A 6,184-nucleotide genomic window follows, 5' to 3' on the forward strand; every position below is an offset into this window, starting at 1 on the left:
TATGTAAATCAATGGATGTGTAACTGATGTGATTCTGCAATCTGTATATGGGGTAAAAATGGGAGTTCATAACCCACTTGAATCAAAGTGTGAAATATGATATATCAAGAACTATGTAATGTTTTGAACAACCAACAATAAAAAATTAAAAAAAACCAATTTTTAAAATATTAAAAAAATAAAATAAATAAAAATCCTAATGCAGGGCTGGGGATGTAGCTCAATTGGAGCTTGCCTCACATGCACAAGGTCCGAGGCTCAATCCCCAGCATGACACACACACACAAAAAAAAATTGCTAATGCAGCCTGGCGGGTGGCAGGTGGCTGGTGGCACAAGTCTATAATCCCACTGGCTTGGGAGACTGAGACAGGAGGATCTTGAGTTCAAAGCCAGCCTCAGCAATAGGGAGGCCATAAGAAACTCAGCGAGACCATGTCTCTAAATAAAATACAAAATTGGGCTGTGGATGTGGCTCAGTGGTGGAGTGTCCCTGAGTTCACTCCCTGGTACCAAAACAAACAAACAAAAAGCTAATGAGGCAGGTGAGATCATAGCAGCTCTGGAGGCTGAGATAGGAGAATCACAAGTTCAAAGCCAGCCTCAGCAACTTAGTGAAACCCTAAGCAATTTAGCAAGACCCTATCTCAAAATAAATAAGAAAGAAAGAAAGAAAGAAACTGCTAATGCAAAACCACCATCATCTGAAGAGGCCCTGGAAACAACCAATATGGCAGGAAACGAACATTGCTATAGACGTGTGCCAAACAGCTAATAAAAGTATTATTTTTCTGAACTTTGTGGTGTTTGTAGTAGTTCTATTAAATCTGCAATTTGTTGTGAATTTTTTTCTCCTTCTAAATAAAAATTTATGTTGGTACTTAAAATTGCTTCTGTATGTTGTGTTCTTTTTCTTTTTTTAAGTATATTTTTAGTTGTAGATGGACCCATTACCTTTATTTTATTTATTTCTTTTTACGTGGTGCTGGGGATGGAACCCAGGGCCTCACACATACTAGGTAAGCGCTCTACCACGGAGCTACAGCCCCAGCCCCTGTGTCTTAAAGAACAAAACTTGAGAAGAATCAAAATCCTAGATCTGCCCCTGGTCCTTGGAAGAGGTGACTACTAAGTCACTTTAACGGAGGGGCAAAATTCTGGGGTAGAATGGGACAATCAGATGGTCCAAACAAATCCAGGTATCCCTGACCTCTAGTCTCCATCAGGAGGCATCACCGGGGTCCTTTGGGGCGCAGTTCATGCATGCCCTAGAAGCGATAAGGCTTCCATCAGCCTTCTTCTTTGGCAATGTCGTTCCAAGAGTGTCATCATGGAGATTCTTAGAAACCTGATCGTTTCCCTGAATGCAACAGAGCCTCAAATCTTTCCAAGGTCCCAACAGAAAGTCTTTTGGCTTCATCCTGACCTTTACCATAAAACAATTCTTACTTGGAAAACCATTTTGCCAGCTGGGAAGACTGTCCCGGGCCTCCTACATTTCCTCTAAATTGTACGGGGTCTTGCTAAGTTGATTAGGGCCTCACTAAGTTGCTGAGGCTGGCTTTGAACTTGCAATCCTCCTGCCTCAGCCTATGGAGCCACTGGGATTACAGGTGTGCACCACCACGCCCTCTAAATTCTGTTCAAAAACAGAACTGTTCATTTTTAAACTCACAGTTTACTCTTCTCAATCTTATCACAGGTCACTACAAGTTTAGGACTGACTTCAATATGTGCCATTTCTCTCTCCAAGGCTACTCAAAAGTCATGTTTCTGACTGTTCTTGAGTTTTCTTTGTCCTAACAATTTCCTCACTCTCTTAAAAAAAAAAAAAGAAAAGAAAGAAAGAAAGAAAAAGGAAAAAAAACTTTAAAAAATGATTTACAATGTTATTTGAATGATTTACTGTAAATGCTATGAATCTATATTTGTTTTGTATCTGTATGTTAAAATTAATTTCCAAAAAACAGGTAAGAAACCATGCATGGTGGCACATGCCTATAATCCCAGAGGCTCAGGAGGCTGAGGCAGGAGGATCGCGATTTCAAAGCCAGCCTCGGTAAAACCGAGGTGCTAAGCAACTCAGTGAGTCCCTGTCTCTAAGTAAAAGATAAAATAGGGCTGGGAATGTGGCTCAGTGGTCACGTGCCCCTGAGTTCAATTCTTAGTATCAAAAAAAAAACTGAAAGAAAATAAAACTTTTTATGGAAATACAACATACATATAAAACTGCATAATTCAAAGGGGTACAGATTGAATAATTTTCACAAACTAACAGACCAATGTGCCCAGTATGGGGACCAAGACATAGAACATTACAGAAGTCCACTTAAGGCCTTTTTTTGTCACTAATTCCCAATGGTAACTGTTTTTCGTTTATTGAGACCTAATTTACATATCCATTCTTTATGACTAAGGCATCCAGTCACGTGAGCACACCATGGTCAAGGCAGACTACTCCCATTACCTCAGAACGTTCCCTGTGCCCTGCTGTGGTGGACCCCGGTCCCCCCACCACCTTCAGGCACTTACAGTCGCTCACCTCTTCTCTCCCTATTGTTCTGTGGTTTTCAGAATGTCCTAGAAGAATACAGTGTGGCTGCCTTTGAGTCTGAGATCCATTCCTGTTGCTGAAGATGAAAGTCGCCGGTGCCTTCACTGTTGAGTAGACTCCAGGGCACCAATGCACCAGTTGGTTACTCCTGTCCAGGCCACTGGGGTGCTTCCACGTGTAGCTGCTCTAACCATCAGCACAGAGGTTTTTGGGGGGAATTGTTTCCATGGCTCTTGGAGTGGACTTGCTGGTTCAGGAGTGTTTAAGAAATTGTGATTGTTTCCAGAGTGGATAAAGCAATTTGCATGTGCATCAGCAAAGTCAGCGAGTTCCAGGGGCTGCACATGCCCGTGGCGTCCTCAGGTGGGTCCCCGAGGTATGCAGGGGTCTCTTGGTGGGATGTTAATTGCCATTTCTTCATTGATCCCCAGGGAAGGGGATCTCTAGGAATTCCCCATCTCGGACCTTCTTCCAGTGTGACAGCGGCTACTACCTGGTGCTAGGCAAGTGGTGGAGATGTGAGCTGGTTGCCCCAGGCAGCCCAGTGCTAAGCCTTCCCGCTCACCCTCTGAGTAGGTGAGACTTTCCAGCTCTGAGGTGGCCTTTCCAGCTCTTCACAGCGGTCCTGTCCTCTACGGGATTTGGTGTAGGACTTGGGCCCAGTATGGCTTCCTGAGCCTTGCCAGGGTCAGAGGGCATTTTCTTCTACCAGAAGCTCTGTTGGCCTCTCCTCCAGGCTGACCACTTTTACTCTGTGCTCCCTCAAGCAGCACTTAAAAAAAAAAAAAAAGATTTTGGCCACTCAGCACTGGGTCAGGGCTAGATCAGCACGGGACTGGTTTGGTGTCTTCCCACGGTGGCAGCAGCCCTGGAGGTGTCTCTCCCTCTGTCGCCCTTCCCTACCTGGATAAAAACCTGTTAGTGTGGTCAGCTCTCCCCAGCTCTAGCCCCGGCTATCTAGACCGACAGGCAGCCCACACCTGGCTTCCAGCAGTTGGTTCAAATTGAACCAATGTTTTCTCAGCCCCTTTTACGAAGGGCACCCCTTCTTAGTACCACCCAAGTGACCAGTCACCTGTGTCCCTGTGAACAGGCCTGCCCAGGTAGAATTCAGTCTCCTTGTTGCCTTTCCCTTACTTTCTTGGTGAGCTTGGGAAAAGGGCCGAGCCTGTAGCACAGTGGCCTTTTGTATCTGTGGGTTTATCATCTGTCCCTTCAACCAACTGCCAACTGAAGATATTCTACAGAAACTTGCATGCAGGGCTGGGGCTGGGGCTCCATGGTAGGGAAAATTCGCATAACCAAGGCTCCGTGGCTGGCCAATGATTCACAGAAGTCCTTGTCTGGTTTTGACCTCGATTTTGAAATTATGTGGTGATATTTTACCATATTCAGTTGGTCATGCAGGGCCACCCCAGATTCAACATGGAAGAACTGCACAGAGTATGACTATTGGGAGTCAAGGGTCAGTTGAGGGACCATGTGGAGACTAGCTAATATCCCAAGTAATGAAAAGGGAACTTTCAAGCTGGGTATCATGACATGTGCCTAGAATCCCAGCTACTCAGGAGGCTGAGCGGGAGGACGGGGAGTTGGAGAGCAGCCTCAGCAATTTTGCGAGACCCTGTCTCAAAATCAAAAAAATAAAAAGGGTTGGGGATGTAGCTCAGTGGTAGAGCATCCTGGGGTCAATCCCCCGTACTGGGGGAAAAAAAAAAGTCATAATCTAAAAATGAAGTTAACAGAAGTAAAGGGAGAATATTTTTGTGACCCAGGGAGGAGAGGACTTTATTAATAAATCTTTTTTTTTTTCCTTTTCTTGGTACTAGGGATTGAACCCAGGGGCGCTGAACCACTGAGCCACATCCCCAGTCCTTTTTTAAGATTTTATTTAGAGACAGGGTCTCGCTGAGTTGCTTAGGGCCTCACTAAGTTGCTAAGGCTGGCTTTGAACTTGCAATCCTCCTGCCTCAGCCTCCTGAGCCACTGGGATTACAGATGTGCACCATCACATCCAGCTTATTAAATGTCTTGAAAAACACAAAATTATAAGGCAGTGTGGGTTGAGAAGATAAGTCTTATTGGGTTAAAATATAAGATTTCTACCTACAAAGAACATCAAGACTGAAGTTAGTTTACGGATGGGAGAATGAAAGGAAATATTTGCAACATCTTAAATTGATAAGCAATTTGTCCAAATATAAACGCCTACAGAATCAACTAAAAAAAGAACTATAAATTGTTAAAAAAAAAATGGCAAAGGATATTAAAAAGCAGTTTACAAATAGCAAGTCCCTTAGAGTAAAACAGTGAGCTCTCATTTTGTAGCTATTAGCCTAACCAAAATAAATAAAAAGGGTAAGCCCACATGAGATGTGGAGGGAAATAGGAATGCTCACGCAGCACAGGTGAGTGGGACTGATATGGCCATTCTGGACAACATCTGGAACTATTTTGAGATTCACACCCATGAGGGGAATTGCTGGCTGATGGGTTATGCAGATACTAAAGTTAAGAAGCTTCCTGCAGACCAGGGAGCTCCTGGAGCTGTTCACTGCAGAATCACTGTCTACTGCTGTGCACAGGCATGAGGGACCAACCACCTGCCACAGTCTAGGGCCCGAGAATGATGGCGGTGGTGTTAAGTATGAGCAGTACTATGTTTAACCACAGTGGAGACTCATCAAGGAATACCAAGCAGCAGTGACAACACTTAGTACTGCAGATTAAATATATGCTTGGAAACATCTTAATTTTCCACTAACTGTTCTATTTTATAAGAAACTGAATGTGACAGGTAACACCATCACTTACAGAAATTTAGCACATTAGAGAGGTTGCTACTATAGGGAGAAGAAGAATGGATTACAGGAATAAAAGTTAATAGAAGCCAGGCATGGTTGTGCACACCTATTATCCCAGCAGCTCAGTAGGCTGAGGCAGGAGGATCACAAGTTCAAAGCCAGCCTCAGCAACGGCAAGGCACTAAGCAACTCAGTGAGACCCTGTCTCCAAATAAAATATAAAAAAAGGGCTGGGAATGTGGCTCAGTGGTCTATGTGCCCCTGAGTTCAACACCCCTATACCAAAAAAAAAAAAGTTAATAGAAAAAAATTTTTATAATGTTTAGAGAAGTGATATTACCTGATTCTAAGACTTATTTTAAAGCTACAGGACAGGCATATTGGCACACACCTGTAATCCCAGCTATCCCAGAGGCTGAGGCAGGAGAATCACAAATTTGAGGCCAACCTTGGCAACTTAGTGAGATCCTGTCTCAAAAAATAAAAAGGGCTGTAGCGTACTTCAGCATTAGAGCATCCCTGGGTTCAATCCACATTATTTATATAAAAAATAAATTTTATTTTTATTCAAATAAAATAATAACAATAAACTTATAGTAATCAAGACAGTGTGGTATTGGTGTCAAGATGAACATGTACATCAATGGAACAGAAGAGCAAGTGCAGAATAAATCCACAAGTATGTGGTGGCACGTGCCTGTAATCCCAGCCACTTGGGAGGCTGAAGCAAGACGATTTTGAGTTTGAAGCAGGTGGAGAAGGACTGGGAGTTTAGTTCTAAGGTAAATCATCCTTGGTTTCAATCTGGGAGGGGGAGGGGGAGGGGG

The sequence above is a fragment of the Marmota marmota genome, unplaced genomic scaffold (assembly GCF_001458135.2).
Source record: "Marmota marmota marmota unplaced genomic scaffold, marMar, whole genome shotgun sequence".
NCBI classification, from domain to species: Eukaryota; Metazoa; Chordata; class Mammalia; order Rodentia; family Sciuridae; genus Marmota; species Marmota marmota.